Source organism: Anas platyrhynchos, chromosome 8 (genome assembly GCF_047663525.1).
Source record: "Anas platyrhynchos isolate ZD024472 breed Pekin duck chromosome 8, IASCAAS_PekinDuck_T2T, whole genome shotgun sequence".
NCBI classification, from domain to species: domain Eukaryota; kingdom Metazoa; phylum Chordata; class Aves; order Anseriformes; family Anatidae; genus Anas; species Anas platyrhynchos.
In genome coordinates, this window is record NC_092594.1 from 16,176,627 (window position 1) to 16,193,104 (window position 16,478).

The 16,478-nt window shown below is 54.0% G+C and overlaps 1 long non-coding RNA gene across 2 annotated transcripts; it reads right to left on the bottom strand.

Moving 5' to 3' along the window:
• Positions 1-429: 429 nt before the first annotated feature.
• Positions 430-11,560, bottom strand: LOC106019475 (uncharacterized). Of its 2 annotated transcripts, XR_011811114.1 has the most exons (4): positions 11,367-11,560; positions 8,576-8,798; positions 3,736-3,992; positions 430-3,495 (listed from the first exon to the last, which is right to left on the bottom strand). It is a non-coding gene; the product is annotated as an uncharacterized lncRNA (long non-coding RNA). The 2 variants fall into 2 exon arrangements; XR_005267443.2 differs by lacking the exons at positions 430-3,495; positions 3,736-3,992 and adding an exon at positions 4,065-6,014 and having other exon boundaries at positions 11,367-11,559.
• Between the last annotated feature and the right edge of the window lie 4,918 nt (positions 11,561-16,478).

Sequence of the window (16,478 nt, forward strand, 5' to 3'; positions counted from 1 at the left end):
AAACAAGCTGCGCCATGCTGCTGCTGCAGCAGGGAGGGGGAAAAATAATAAATAAAATAAAATAAAATAAAATAAAATAAAATAAAATAAAATAAAATAAAATAAAATAAAATAAAATAAAATAAAATAAAATAAAATAAAATAAAATAAAAAATAAAATGCCAAACCAACAGCTACGGGGGTTGTTGAGGGCAGAGGGAAGGACCCCAGGTGCTCTCCATCCCAAGGGGCCACCTGCAGCAACCCTCTGGGTGTGCAGCAGGGCACCGTGCTGGCTCTGCCAGCCATTGGGCTGAAATTCATCCACAGCTTGTTGTGATGGTGTTCCTAAGGCAGGTTCAGGGCAGAAAGGGAGGTCTTGAGGTCAGTTTTGTCTGAATACAGAGAATTTGCATGGCCAGACCTGCCCTCTCCATGGGTGCCTGGCCCCCTTGACCCCAGTCCGGAGAGCGTGGCTTTGGCCCTAGCTTTTATGGTGCATCAGGAGGGATGTGGAGACCTGTAGCTTTTGTCAGCTTTTACAGCAAGGAAGAGCAGCCTCGTTATGTGTGCAACAAGCCAGTTGCCATATTCAAGTGGAACATTACCAGAAGACCCCAGCACACAGAGGAGCCGATGTCCTGGGGTTCCCCCCCGTGAGCACGCAGCTAACTGGAGCTACCTGCGATGTGCTTGCAATTTGCCGAGCCTTGTTTGCTGTATAATCAGGCACACCGCCCCTTCCTTTAATTGCTGTGTAAGCTGCCAGAGTGATTAATTCTGACACATGCCTGCCAGATCTGTGGAGGATGTGTGGGGACTTCGGAGGGTGGCACGGCAGGGACAGGGACAGCCTCGTCCTGCCCACCGGGTGACATGGGCGAGCAATTCGTGATGGGTCCTTACTCCTGATAAATGGGTAAACAGGCACCCTTTTCCCCATGTCTGAGGACGTGTTTCAGATCTTGGATCCCACCTGAATTTTCCCTTCCTTCTCCTTCTTGGGCCTGATCCATACCCGGCTGAAGCCCGCTGCAGCCAGCTCAGCCTGCTCGCAGCGCGGAGCGGGGAGTTAAAGAGGGCTTTGTTTCCAAACAATTGCATACGCAGAGCTTGGGAATCTGTAATTTAAACTCGGATTGTGCTTCTGTTAGCAGTGATGGATGGCTTTTTCCTCCTGCTCTGAGAGCCCTGGCGGCATGCACGGCAGATGCCTGCCTGATTTATGGCTCGCCTCCGCGTGCGGTGGGGAGCAGGCAGCCCGGCTCTCGGTCCTGTGCTCTCGTTAGGGTTTTTTTCCTGTTTGCCTCCTCTGATTGCCAGGGCTCCTCACTCCACCTCTGTGCAGCTGACTTGTGTTTATCGGTCACCCTGGCCTGGATTCAAACCATCTCTGTGTACGGCAGCACGCTGGTGTGCCTCGGGGGCAGATGAAGTGCTAGGGACGGTGATTTTCTGAGGGGCTCAGCCAGTCAGGGGGATCAAAAGGGGACTGTGGGGACTCTGCCCTTCTAGGAAAAAAAAAAGCCCGAACTACCCAAATCCACTCCACCAGCAGGATGCTCCAAAAAAAAATCACCAGCCTAGAGCACGGGGATGGGGAGGGAGGAGAAAAACCTCCCCAGGTGCCGGAGCGCTCACCGCCTGCAGGGACAGGGAGGGAGGGGGCCGCACGAGGGCTAAAAATACATCTTCTTCTTCCAAAAGGGAATCTTGCTGCTTCGACTCTTTCCCATTCTTTTCTGTGCGAGAGTGGTTAATTCTCCTTGGGAGCCCATTCATGGAGCAGATGTCGCTTTTCTTTGTGTGATTAGCCCGAAATCAACAGAAAATAATCCTGTCCTTTACCAAATATTTGAGCACGCGATTCTAGTGCTGCAAGGTGCTTCAGCAGCCAGAGCAGATGCCGGAATTGCCGTCTGTAAGAAAAGTGCATGCAGATGTACGTACACGTTTAAAATAGCGTCACACGAGCTCGGGAGCTGGTGGGGGAGAAGTGCCCCTGCTGTAGAGGACATGACTACTGCCCACCCTGAAACCATCAAATCCCAATAAACTTGCCCCGAATTTGGCGGCATTAATGAGGGATGTCTGAGCCCATTTTGGGGGAAAATACACTTCTTTCTGGTTGCACCACTCCTATGTGTGTGTGCAGCAGCTGACCTGGGACAGCACCACGATGCAGGGACAGCCGTGCCACTGCTCTGCATAGAGCCTTGTCCCGAAACCACCGGCTGGCTGGGGTAATTGTTTCTTCCAGGAGAACCTTTGTTTGGAGGTGGTGTCTGTAATCTTCCTCCCAGACACACAAAAATGCATGTCGAGGGCCCCCCGGCGCCGTGCCACCACAGGAACCTGGATCCAGCTCCATCAGGAGCGGCTGCCAGGCAGCTCCCTGCCTCCTGCCGAAACCGCTCTCCTATCGCAAAGCTGATTAACGGAGCGCGTCCAGAGTATTTAATTAACTTAATGAACCCTGGTGATAAAATTAGAGGCCGCTTAATTCCTTGTCCCCCCACTGCGGCGTGCAGGTGAAGCAGCTCACGAAGCTGCCACGACCTGGACACGTGCCTGGTAGCACGCAGCAAGCAGGGACCTAATCTCAGATTAAAAAATAAATAAACAAAAATTGGATTTGGGGTGAAAAAAAGTTTGCAAGGAGCTAAGAATCCCACATAGCCTCCGTGCTCCCCTTGCCTGGCCGCAGCAGGCGCGGGGCTGCGGGTGCTGCTCTGCTGCAGCGATCCCGCCGTAGATGGCAGCAGCCGGCTGGGTTCGTGCTGGCCCTCAGCCTGTCCCCGCTCTGCGCCTGCTCCAGATGCTTGGAGGGGAGAAATGTGTGAAGCAGGGAGGGTTTTGCTGGTGTAAATGGAGCGCCGACCTGCAGCAGCCCCCACAAAAATCGGTGGTCATCCCCCTTTGCCATATCCCGGCACGCAGAGCACCCTTATCGCACTCCCCTTTTCTCAGGCCGTGTGTGGGGCTGTGAGCTGTGACCCCAGTGATGTCCTGCCCGTGTAGGACGGCCACGTGGGCTCAGTTGGTGTGAGCAGCCACCAGTATGACCACCACACACACCGAGGCCTCCAGCCGAGCACACCAGGGCTCCCCACAGCCGCTGCGGCCTACGAGTCCAGGGCTGCTGGTCCCTGGCAGAGATAACTCCAGTCCCCAGGGGTGTACAGCAGCGTATTTAACTCCATCAATTAAAGCACCTTCCTCTCCTATAGCACACTCCCAACACCCCTGGGACCCCATACCGCTCTCATCTGCCTCTCTGCTGTCAGAGGGAGAGGGCTCGGTGTGCAGCACCACAGGTGCTGGCACCCACAGGGTCTGTAAATTCTCCGGCTCTCGCTGCTTTCTAATTACAGTCGGGTTTCTCTCGTCTCCGTCTGAAGATGGATTGTCACTCAGCCAGAAACTCAAGGCTTGAGGGAGGAATCATCGGGTGAGCTTCTCTGGCCGCTGCTCCGCAGACCGTAATAGTCCCTCCTGGCCCTAAAACGTATGAATCTATAAAACAGATAATTACTAAAATAGCTATGCCATTTCCGTGTGACATAACAATCATTTAAAATGTGTTTTAATATACAAAATGTAAAAGGAAAATGTCCCGGAGAAAGACAAATGCCAAAGAGCATCAATTCTGCCACTTGCAGCAAGCCAAGAGGCTTTTTGTGATGGAAATGCAGATTTTATGAAAACGAGAAAAGGCCCAGGTTCCCAGAAGCCCAGTTCCCTGCCCCAAATTACCTCCACATCTCCCGTAAGCTCTGCAATTTGCAACCTGCTCCATAGTCAGGTGTGCAGTGAGAAGCGACAGTACAAATGGGGGTTGAAATAAAAGTCTTATTCCCTTTGTGCCCATCCCTGCCATGGCAGAAGTTTGAAACCTGCTGTAGCTCCAAGGCCCTGCCTGGATTTCAGTATTCCTCTGAAGCCTCGGCGTCTGGGAACAGGGAGGTGAGACGGGGGAGAAGCAATAGTTCATCTGATCAGGCTGCTCACAGCTGCAAGGGGATAGTAAATTAAAAAAAAAAAAAAAAAAAAAAAAAAAAGGAAAAAAATAAATGAATGGGATTTTTTACAATTTTGAACTTGTAATAAGCTGCACTCATGTTTGTCCAGCAGATAAGCAAACAGATACTCTAAATCCAGCTAGACGGAGCTGTTCAGTGTGCCAGGAATGAAAATGGAAATGAAGTTTAATAAGTCTCCTGAACTCTTTTTCTGCTACCCTAAGAGACAACCAAAAGGCATTTAATTTCCTGCTAGCCAAGAGCACAAACTGCACTCAGACACTTTATAAACCCCACCAGGCATCTCGCTGAGCGACTGAAGGAGTAGGGCAGCATTTTGGGGAAGCCACAGGGGAGCTGCACCAACCCTGTGCCACTGCCCAGCAGCATGTCCCCTTCCCAAAGGCTCAGTGGGTGGACAAACAGTGATACAGGGCTGAGGTGACCACGTAGGCTCAGCTCAGGCTTCCCCTCTCAGGGCTGGATTTGCCATGGGAAGAAGTCTCTGTGGGTGCAGGAGGGATGCCCATGGGTGCCCCTCCTGCACCCCGGAGCGCAGGGACAATGCGTTGCAGGGGGGACAGGGCCAAATCCTGCATGTGGATTTCTTGTGCCTCCTTTCTGCTCAGGAGGCACGCTTTCTGTATCAGACACGGAAGCTGGAGAGAGCCCAAAAACCACAGCTGTGTTGAGCAAATTGGATCTTTATATTAGAAACCGAACTGGGGGGATCTGTGAATGAGAGCAGCTTGAGGCGAGCTAGTTTTCATCTGAAGAGGGATGCGGCAAGGCAAACCCACCTCCCACCGTTACCTTGGCCACGAGATGATGGAGATGGCAGGTTGGTGCTCACTCCTGTCACATCTCCTGCTATCAGTGCAAATAGCCCCCGGGTCTCCCACCCTCTCCAGCTGGTTTGGTGCAGCCGCCAGGCTTTGCCTATGGACCCCACCACGCGCCCCAGCCTCAGAAGGCACGGAGAGGTTTTTGGCTGGAGAGCAGAAGGGCTGAGACACACAGCAAGGTGAGACACATCCCTGAGACAAGGTCAGAGCCTCTGCTCGTGGCAGCAAGGCGATAACCACACGGAGCTGTCACTGCTGCCATCCTCTGCCGCCCACCCTACCCGGTGGCACGGGGCCGCACAGCGCTTTTTGGCAGGAGCGACATCCATTCTCTGCCATTCTCTGCTTCCTTGCTGCCCTTGAGTCACTGTTAAATTTGTCAGGAGTGATTTATGGCCGTGTCAGCGAGAGGGACCCAGGCTGCTGGGAGGATGTGGGAGCAGCTCCTGTAAGGCCGTGCAGACCGGGCGCCTTGGAGAGAAACGCGCAGCAGCAGCCCAAAGTCTCACTGCCCGGGCGTTGCTCTAATTGCTCTGTATTTCACAGCTTCTGACATCACCCGTGGGCATTTCCTACACCTTTCAAACGCTGCTGAGTCTGTTTGGCAAGGCTGAAATTCAGAGCGTGGTTAAGGGGGGGGGTCAATACCTCCAGCATCTCCACGGCGTGCTGAGATCTGACGCGCCGCGCTGCCTGCCCAGGGGTGCCACGGCCCCCACCTCACACAGCCACCAGGGTTTGGTGCCTGGCCTCCAGCCTGGGTGCCTGCCCCTCCTGCTGCTGACCATGGTGACCAATTCCCTGGTTTTGTCTCTCTCCCCAGCACTGGCACAGCACCACCGGAGAGCTCAGGTGGGGCAGGATGCATCGTTGCTCCCAGCAGACCTTCAGAAGCAGGCGCGGGGAGGTGACATTTTCCTTCTGCTTTATCACCAAAGCAATCTGGACAGAAAGCTGCTGTCTGCTGGAGTGAAATGCCACAGCTGCACCCAGCCTGATGCGTATTTGCTCACGGAGAGAGCCCCCGTAGCCACTGATAAATCTGTAATCAGCAGGAAAACCAGCAATGGAAACAACCCCACACAGGAGGCTGGGGGAATGAGTCCCATACCCATGCAGTGCACCCACGAAAGCATGACAGCACTGGAGCTGCTCCAAACTGCCCTACCTATGGGTGAACAAAACACACCAAATACAGCCGACTGCTCTTATTGTTGCTATTGCTGTCATTGTTATTACATATCACTTCTTAATTGCCTGGCAAATTTGCAACAGCTTGGAAAAAAAACACAAAGGGAGGCGTGTAATTTGAAATGCTAAAGAGAGCAAGAGTAAAGACAATGAGAACGCACCGCATCTAGTGGAATTACTGGAGAGGTGATGAGGACATTCTTAACCTTAATTATTTCAAATCAACTCATTTTGTAGAGTGTGTAGGTTTATGAATCAGATGAAACGTAAATTGATTCATAATTTCCCTTAATTTTCTGCTCTTTGGAGAATTTAAATCCATATTAACATAACCTGGAACAGCCAGTTACTAAGAGACAGGGGAAATTAGCATGGGCGAAGCTGGCAGAGTGGCATTTCGAGGCGCTGCAGCCCACCTGCTGCTCGGAGCTCGGGGACGGGGCTCATCAGCAGCCCCCCCACATCCCCAGCTCCTGATTGCTGCCAGCTCCCTTGGGGCCAGCTTCCCACCCTGGGCTGCAGGGCAGGGAGGTAAGGAGTGACCCAAAATATGTCTCCACACCTTCCTGTGGTCACTTGCCTTTCTTTCTGGGTCGCTGCCTGGGGATATCCTTTTTTCCCCATTCGTTTTAGGTGGTGTGGGGTGACATCCTCCCCAGGCATACACGGGTAGATTTCTCTCTGCTGTTGCCTCGTGCAAGTGTTTTTGCTTCCAGTGCTTTTGGCTTTTTAAAACATTCCCCTCATTACCTGCTCTCTTGGAGTTATCCTTCTGGTGCAGGTTTTCTGCTACTCCAAACTACCCATTAAGGGAGGTGCACAAGTCAGTCCCATGCAGTGCTGGGATAAAAAATAAAAAAAGGTTCTTGCTGTCTTCCTTGGTAAATAAGAACTGCACAGGAATTTTGACAGAAGACGAAGCTTTTCCTTCGGGAAATAAGAAAATGCAACGGTTACCAGTTATGGGAAGAGTGATGTAGCCTGGGGGAGTGCAGGGGTAGGGATGCCCATAGGTAAAATTGCCGCCTCGCTCGCTGCACCCGCAGGCTGAGGGGGTGCGGGAGGAGGTTTGGGGGCAGTAGATGAAGGGAAACGGAGGAGGTTGCTTTCTGCGGAGGAGAGCAGAGCAGTGCTGCCTGAGAGAGGCGCAGTTGTGCCGTGGCAGGTGGCATGGGAGCTCCTGGAAGCGGTGGCACTGCTGGCCACCCGGTGCCAGCACAACCCTGGGCACCCCCAGCCTCAGGCCAGCACCGCCAGGCTGCGGGCTCAGCCCCGCTTTGCATCTCCCTGCGGTGACATTTGGCTGCCAGTCGCTAAATCCCGGGGCTTTGTGCCGCCAGCAGTAAGCCTGCTTTCATTTTAAGTGTGTTTAGAGAGGCTTTGGGCAAATCTCACCCACACGGTGAGGTTATCAGCCCTTTGCAAGAGCAATGGGGCAGCGGAGTGCCCACGTGGGAAGTGTCACCAGCTGCAGGGGGGGTGCCAGGGTTTGTCCCCAAGTGGGAGGGAGCCAGGCTGCATGTCCCCAGGAAGGCAGGCGTGGTGGGGACAGCAGCACACCAAGTCCCCACTGGGTGTTGGTACGAAGACTTTGGGATCTCTCTCACAAGGCACGTGAGGTCTGAGAGCCAAGGGGTTTCCCAGAAGGGATGCTGAATCCAGTACAAGGGTTTACTCAAATCAGAGGAGTGGGGGAAATCTCCATCCGCCCGCTGCTGGTGAAGGAAGCGCTGCATGGGTACGCTCTCGCCCATGCATCAAGCACATCAGGTAGAAAAACACCAGGTCACACTGATATTAGCTCCATAGAGCAGAACCAGTGGTGGAATTTGGGTCAGGACGGAGGCATTTCACGGCTGCCTCTCCCACATCCAGAGGCATCATGCCATCAGCAGAGCAGTAAATCAGCATTTCTGAGACTGGCTGCCCAATTACCAAGGCGGATAGATTACCAACTTGTGATGCTCACACTCAGGAACAGGATTAAATAAATAATCAATCCCTCCCCTCCTCCAGATTCTTGCACATCAACAATTACCTGGCACCTGGGGGCAGGCAGGGCAAGGTGGATGAAGGGGATCTGCACTGCTGGGCTAAATCCCTGCAGGGTTTTTTTTATGAAGGCAGGTCATGGTGTGCATGGTGCTGCCCACAAAATATTTTCTCCACAGGCAGCTTTTCTTCTCCTTCAGGGCTGTGACCCGTGTTCCTGCAGAGCTGCAGGCTGTGAGCACACACCACGGCCAGCTTCGTGCGAGCAGTTTGAAGGTGAGGTAACTGGTGTGTATTTCCCTGTCCTTGCTCTGCAGTGCTAGGAAATGCCAGTTCTGCCTAGCATCTTAATAAAAATGTACATCTTTAATTGCTGTCCTCCAAGTACAGTTTTCCTTCTCTATCCTGCTCGCAGAGAAGTTAAAACTGATACAAAGGGGAGCTGGAGAATTTGCAGCTCTGGGGATGGGAGAGCTCAGAGCACATCCGTGCCCATGGGGGTGAGGAGGAAACTCAATTTAACTTGTGTGTTTGCAGGGAGCTTACCTGGGTCAGAAGGCACTGTGAATGTCCGTAGGGAGCACACCTTCTCCTCTACTTTTTCCTGAAGGGCCTCTCTCTGAAGAGATTTTCTTCCTCTGGCTTTGGTTCCTGCTGCCTGCCTTCCCTCCACCTGCTGCCTGCTTTCTCCTGGGGTCCGTCTGTCTGTCCATCCATCCCTCAGGACAGCCCTGCTCATCACCTCTGGGCAGGTTTGTGGATCTGAGGGCTTGGGAGGATCACAGAAACTTTCTGCTTGGGCACTGAAAACCTGGGTGTGCTCTGACCCCGAGTGCCAGCTACTCTCACACATGTTCACTGCATTTTTCCCCACTAGAAGTTTGCCGAGTTTTCATTGCTGGCCACTGCGATGTCTTCATCAGCCGCTGTAAAGACCGATTTAACACCATACATCTCCCCACACAGGTGCTTAAAGACTGCAATCATATTTCTACTTACCCAGCTCTTTAATAAGCTAAGCAGACTGAGCTCCTTAAATCACTCTTTGCTGTAAGGACGGCTAAAGAGCTTATTACCTCGGAGACTGCTCGGGGACAGCAGAAGTGACTTGTGACCTGGCTTCCTATGGAAAAATGACACCAAACCCTGTGCTGCCTCGTACCCATTTCTCTGCCCGTCCCATCCCATTCTCCCCTTCCTCCTCCTCCTCCCAGCCCGTTGTATGACATCTGGCAGAGAGACCAGGTGCCACTGAGACGCACGCAGTGGCAGAGGTGTGGAGAAGCCCCCTCGCTGCCTCTCCCTCACCCTGCCCAAACCACAAGGGGAGCAGCGTGCCCCTAGCCCCCAGCCCTGCCCCACATCCCCACGGGGTGCTCCCAGGCTGAGCCTGGCACTGTGACACCAGGAAATCTCCTGCCAAAGAGCGAAATGGGTTAAAAATAACCCCACAGCCACGGGATGAGCCTGGGGGAAAGCATAGCACAGGGAGAGCTGCGATGCTTGGGGCCTGGCCGCCAGGTGCTGGGGGGCACGGGTGAGCTCCTGGAAGGGGTGACGGGCACCAGGAGGAAAGGCTTGTTGTCTGTAGGGTGAGTGATGCCACGCTTCTATCCCTGTGCTAGAAATCTAAATATCTCATTGCGCACTCACATCCTGGGGACTTCCCTGCCAACCTGCCTGGAGGGCTGGCCCGCTCTCCTGCTTGACCCCAGGAGCTTGGGGTCTTTTAATCCCGGCTCGCTAATGGGATTAGTGCTGGCCGCTGGTCCCACTGCCTGCCCTGAGCCAGCAGCAGCTCGCTGTCACGCCGCACTGCTTTCTTTTGGGGTCTGCGGCCTCTCCCACAAACAAGAGGTTGGGACGGTCATTAGCGCGGGCAACGAGGAGTGCACGCATCAGTAACCATGGCAACCCCCAGAGCACCAGCCTCCGGGAGAAACCGGGAATTAAGCTCACAGGGAAACGCTCAGGGCTTCACGTACAACTAAAAAATAAAAATAATAAAAAGGTCTGAAATAGTCCAGTAAACCGGGCAATTTGCAGCCCAAGTGGGAGCTGCTTGCTGAGACGTCAGGGATGGATTTGGGAGCGCATCCCCATCCTTATGGCTACATGTGCTGTCCCGGGGTCTGTGTGCCACCTGATCACACAGCACTGCTTTCCGAGAGCTGTCCCCGTCCTTCCTGGGGAGCATTTTACCCTCCCTGCCCAGCAGAAGGGGAAGGTTTGGGCACAATGGGGTCCAGCTGCCCCAGAGCCCCAAACCACTCAGCCCCCAGGGGCTGACATGGCTGGAGCAGGACGGCTCTGCCCTCCTCCTTCCCACTGCTTATTTCCATAGGGATTGATCTTTAGGAAAAAATGATGCTGTAGCACAGCTCCCAGAGCAGTGATGCTCCGCAGCAGGTGCCTGGAGCCTCCCTAATTAATGCTGGAGAAACAACCCTGCCACTTTGGGCTGTCTCAGGGTTTGGTGCCACTTGGTTTCCGCACAGCTTTTAGATAAAGCTGTTTGCTGCTCTCCGTGCAGGCACTGCAGCTTCCCCCGTAAATAATTCAGGCCCTGTCTTTGAGGGCTCAGCACAGGAGGACTTCCCCTCGCCGCGCTGCAGAAAGCCTTCGCTCTGCATTCCTGAGAGCTCATCGCCTCATCACTATTTTCCTTATCAGTTACATAATTGAGGAGGCGCAGAGCCACGCCGCTGGGGAGAAGTTATTAGACGCCACCCCTCCGCAGAGCAGGGAGAGGAGTGCTGTTTGGCACTGCTGCCAGATCACAGATACGGAGGGGCTGCAACAACCCCCGGGCACCCAGGGGCTGCACCGTGCCTGGGGTCTGCTTACACAGCCCAGGGCTGGGATGTTGTGTGAGCAATGAGCTGTAAATACCTGACAGCTGGGACCTAAAGGAAACGAAGCCCCTTCTTGCCATTTCCTAAAGAAGCTGCTTTTCCAGAGCTGTTTTTTTTCAGAGTGCTCCCTGTGATGATGTTTGCCCCCGTGCTTTTAGTGTAATCAGGCCCCGAGTGTTCACGTGGGGATCTCTGCTGCTGCTCCCCTGTAGCAAAGAGATTTGGGGAGGGAAACCAGAGAGGGAACAGGGCAGGAACATCTGGCAGCTGGTGTAGGCTGGAGGGGACCAGCAGCCACACTTGGAGGGCAGGATGGCCAGGCTCACCCCCAGCAGGGGCAGCCCACAAGCAGCCCCAGCTCAAAAAACATGTCATGCATCCCCCCATCAGCTCCAGGGGCAGCCCCGCTGCCCAGAACCAGCCGCAGCACGCACCCCACACAGCCCTCCTGCTGCCCAGATAACACACAGCTCCCTGCTCACCTCCCCTCGAGCACATCCATACACAAACAACATGCACAGAGCACAATTAAGAAGCAAATCCGCACATCCCATGGCATCGCAGCTGACATAGCACAGGCTCTGGCTGCAGCAGAGAATATTTCCATCCACCAGGGAAGACACAGGGAGACAGCAAAACCCCCAAACCTCCAGCTTCTAAACCAAAAGGGGCTTAGGGGCTGCCCTCTTGCTAAATGCCCTGCCAATTATCATCCCCAGCTGTGCCTGCAGCTGGGGACCCAGGTGAGCACAGGGTGGGCACGCAGGAAAAAATTGCAGGGCTTGCAAGCATGCTCCAGTTAGCCAAGCTTTTACCAGGAACCCATGTACTTCAGCTGAAAAAAATCATCAGGAAAATTTTTAAGGATGAAAACTCCGAATTCGTTTGGAGCCCTGAGATACCGATGCTCGTGGCCCTCTCCTGCCCACCCCATGGTTGTGGTGCACGGGGTGTGATTTGCAAAGGCACTTAGCGTGAGCCTGGAACCTTGATCTAAATCCAAATTAAATGTGGAAATGTGGACTTTTTTTTTTTTTTTTTTTTTTTTTTTTTTTGGCAAAAGAGGCTTACTTCAGATGAGTTTCTATCCTTACCGAGAGCACTTTGTCCTTTGCAAATTACCTGCAGGCTGGCAGTCCCTACATTTATTTTGCAGGTAATTAAAGGGCCTTTTCCAAATGGCACGGCACCGTCCCCTCCTTGCTGCTCCTAGCGAGCCATGGCACGTCTCCTCTCCACACCACCCAGAGCCAGGTGCAATAACCCTGCACCCCACCAGCTGAGGATGCAGTGCCCTCGGGGCAGGTCAGCAGGGCTCCCCCCGTCCCTTCCCTCCTCTCCCATCCCTCCCAGGCCACGGTGCACGGCCAGGGTCGCCCCCACTTTGCTTCCTGCCGGAGGCAGGCAGGGCCAGGAGCGGCTGGCAGGGTTTTTTCCCTTTCAGGAGAAAACGATGAAAGATAAATTCTCTTTGGCCCGGTGCCCAGCCGCCTTTGAAGGCTGCTCTCCCCTGCTTTATTGTCTCCTTTGATGCGCTTGCTTTGATTTGAGCTGCGGAGGCTGTACCAGGGCCCTTGCGCTTTCCTGGCAGGGAGGGCCGGGAGGCTGGGGAGGGGGAGCAGCATCCTGGAGTGTGGCTGAGCTGCTCCCAGCTTTGTAGGAGCACCCTGCAAACGAGGGATGGTGCTGGTGGGGCTGGCTGTACCCAGCCCTGTGTCTTCACTAGACACTGTGGGATCAGCCCTGGGGCCAGCTGGGCGTTTAACACCGTGCCCCTGCTCACCTTGGGGCTTCCCGATGGGAAATGCTGCCAGATGCAGCAGGCTGGGGCAGAGGTCTGGTAGCGGTGGGGTGCCACCAGGACTGCAGCCGTGGGGCTGTGCCCACTTCCAGGTACTCTGGGGTCTGTCTGTGTGCTGATTTTCAGTCTGTGAATGGCACACGTCTGTGCGGTGCGTGCGTTAATCAGCCTGACGGCTGGCACCACGGCGGGTGCCTGTGCGTAACCGTATCATGTCAACACATTCACTTTTATCAATCAAGCCCGTAAGTACATGAAAAAACCTAACTCACAGGGTTTGACAGGATTTATTTCCCATTAAAGCACGCAGATTGGAATTCCTCCTCTGCCTCGCGAGGAAGGCAGGGCGGCAGCTCCCGTGTCTGCTGCGAGGCCGTGCGGAGCCGGGGACCTGTCCGCCCGCGTTTTCCTCATTGCCTTGCCCTACATCCTCCAAACGCTCTCAGCACCTCCCCAGCAGCGAGCTGCCTGTGAAAGAAGGCTCCTTAATTCGGGAGCGTTTCGCTGAATTCAGACATTTTGTTTTTTGAGGAAGTCGGCGTTGTGCCAAGCAGAGATTTTCCTCCGAGCAATCCCTGCCCTCTCCTGCGCCGCCGGGCTCGTAGCCGCTGCTCCTGAGCCAGCCCCGTGCCCGTGCCTGTGATGAAGGGGAAGAAGAGGCAGATGTGGGCTGGATCCCACATTCCCCTGTCGCAGAGATCTGACTTGTGCTGTCTGCTTTCCCCCGGATTCGCAGAAGCCCCTGCAAAAGTCGGGAGGCAGCAGAGCGTGATTAAGGGGAAGGCGAGCTGCGGATGACACTCGCTCTGGAGAGCAGGGCTTCCCCCTCCCTGCCCGTGCTTTCTCATCGCACAGGACGCCTGCTGGGGGCATGAGTCACGTTGTTTCTGGTGATGGATGAAATTAGCTCCGATGTGAAACTGGAAATAAAAAGCCATTCACCAACAAGACAGCTGCACCGGCGCAGGGCTCAGGGCAATGATCCTCTGTGCCTCTTTCTGCTCTTGCGCTTTTCACGAGCAGCTCCGTTTTAATTAGATGGGATGCAGTTCTAAGTCAACTATAAATGATATTATCAAACTAATAGAGTGTGATCATGGCCCGGCTTTTATTGGGCTGGGAGCCGCCGCTGGCTGCCATGGGAACTGTGTATTTCACAGCGCTCCTCGGCTCTGCTCTGTGCAGGCTGACGGAACTGTACAGAGGGGAGGAAAGAGGTGAAGAACCCCTCAAATTCCCTTGCCTTGTGGGGATCTGTTTTGTTCTCCCCAGAGAGCCTCCCACGGGGACCTCATCACCCTCCCTTGCCGTGCCAGGACACCTCCAGCACCGCTCTCCATTTGCCCGGCTGCTGCCCTGCTGCGGCTCAGCTGGGCGAGGACCGAGATTGGTGAGGAAGGGAAGCAGAGAGAAGAGGCAGGACTCTTCTCCCGAGCTGCAAAGCCCACGTCGGAGCTGAATCGAGCAGTGTGTGCCCTGGCTCTGTCCCCAGAACAAGCCCCCTCTGTCCCCTCCGCAGGAAGCCGTGCGTGCCGCACCGCCGGGCCCGGGCACAACGCGCCTCTGTGCCAGACGGAAAGGGGAGCCCTGAGGAACCAGGCCCAGTGCAGGATAGCTTCATTATAACCGTGGGGCTGCAGGGTTTCTGCCCTGCTGCCTGCCCCAGCCCTCCAAAAAGATCTGCCCGTGCTCCCCGAGCGAGGGCGTCGAGCACCAAACCCCACGCCCCGGCTGAGGTCTCCTCGACGCAGCCCCAGCTGCACTGATTTCTTTTTGCGCGGGACTGATTTTTTTAATCAGAGCGATGTAGGACATGATCAGAAGCAATCAAAGGCTGGCAGACTAATTAATGTCAATCAGCACGGTTTATGGGTATCGGCCTTGTCAATCAAACTCCATGTTGGGTGTTGGTGAGATCGCTTTGGCTTCCAAAGCTAACACCGTACCGAGAGTTTGTTCTTTCCTCAGACGCTCATTAAAACTACAAGTCCTTCAGGAGCCCGTTAAAGGACACACTTAAAAGTTCTCCAGCACTGACAATTACAGAAAAGTGCTTTGCTAAATCCTGCTGCAGATTAAATGCTGAACTGGCTGCTGTGCTCCTGGGTGCCCTGCGAGGTGCAGCTCAGCCCTCCCAGGGCCAGTGTGCCACTGTGTCCTGCGAGGAACCCAGCAGGCTCCTTCCTAATTCCTGAAGCTGTCCTGTTTTATTATTATTATTATTATTTTTATTTTTATTTTTATTTTTATTTTTATTTTTATTTTTATTTTTATTTTTATTTTTATTTTTATTTTTATTATTATTATTTTCCCCAGTTTTGCTGCTGTGCTTGGTTTTCCTTAAGCTTTTTGCATTCAGTGGCCCAAATCCAGCTACAGAGATGCCTCAAAGTGAGTGAAGACTTAATGTTGTCTGCTTTTAAAGCAATTACAGCCAAAATTCATTAATTTTGCCGTACCCTTGGCGTTGATTTGTAGGTGTCACAAAAGGGGATGTGAGGTGAAAAGTGCTCGTTGCCTGAGCGGTGCTGGGGGAACACCTCCCTCCCCTTGGCAGAGCCCCAAACCCAGGGAACAGACACGGGCGGCTTTGCCTTGTCCCTGGGGAGATGTCACCGTGGGCTGGTGGCATTGTGTCCCCAAGGGAAAACGCCTGCCCCACGGACTGCCTGGTGCCTCGGAGGTGCAGGGCTGGGGTTGTGAAGCTGTCCTTACCTCATGGTGGTGGCTGTGCCAGCTCCTTCCCACGTGGAGCTGGAGAGGCTGAGCCTCCACCCCGCCAGCTTTATGGGCCCCCCTGGCTCTGAGAAAGACCGGAATTTGTTTCAGCAACACCATCAAACGTTACGGCTCAGCCAGCAGGTCTCTAAGTGGCCACCGTTAAATTTATCTCTTTGATTGCTGGGCTCACATTATTAAGCTCCGGAGCCGTATAACTTTATCCCTTCCGAACAGCGCTCAGCGCTCTGCCGGGCGGAGATGCCTCAAGGACCCGGCACTCCGGGCTCGGCTCTGGTTGCGAATGAGCTGGGAACTCATTTGCTTTCCCCTCCCTCGAAGCAATTCATTTGCAGCCCAGGTAGCCGAGAGATCCTGGCCGTTCGAGGGGAGCGGAGCAATTCCTGCAGCTCCGTTATCCTCCTGGCACAAAACCACGCACTGACGCTACGGTGGAAGATCCCAAACCCTGTTAGTGCTGGAAGAATCACATTTTATCCAAGCAAATGCTTAATTGCTCCTCGTTGGGCACCGGTCATGGGACATTAGGCATCACTAAAAGAAGGCTCTTAAAATACGAGCTGAGTGGTCTCTCCAGCTCCGCGTGCTGGTTACAGATGCAGAACGGATTTGCTTCGCTGTGTTTTGATCTTTCCATTTGCAGGTCACCGGGCCACCACATCTCCTGCCCAAAGCCCGGTCACCGAGGATGCTTCTCCTCTGAGGGCTGCTGTCCTCTTCCCAGGGGGAGGTCAGGAGGAAGATTTTATGAGGATTTATCCTTTATTTAGAGTCTGGGACTCTCCTGGTACGGCTCACTGCCTACCGCCCGTTCCCCCGTGTCCTGGCACATACAGGTAAAGATTTATGCGATTCCAGGTGCCAGGCTCACCAGAAAGATTAATGAGAGATAATTTCTTACACAGAGGTTTATTGAGTTCCCCGAGTTCATTCGCCAGCTGTGAAGTGAAACATCTGACAACAGTTTCTGAATACTAAGTTCTGCCTGGCACCAGCGCAGGAAGGGAACAGTGCCTTTTTCTGCTCCTGGCTCTGAGTCTGCTGGGCACAGCCA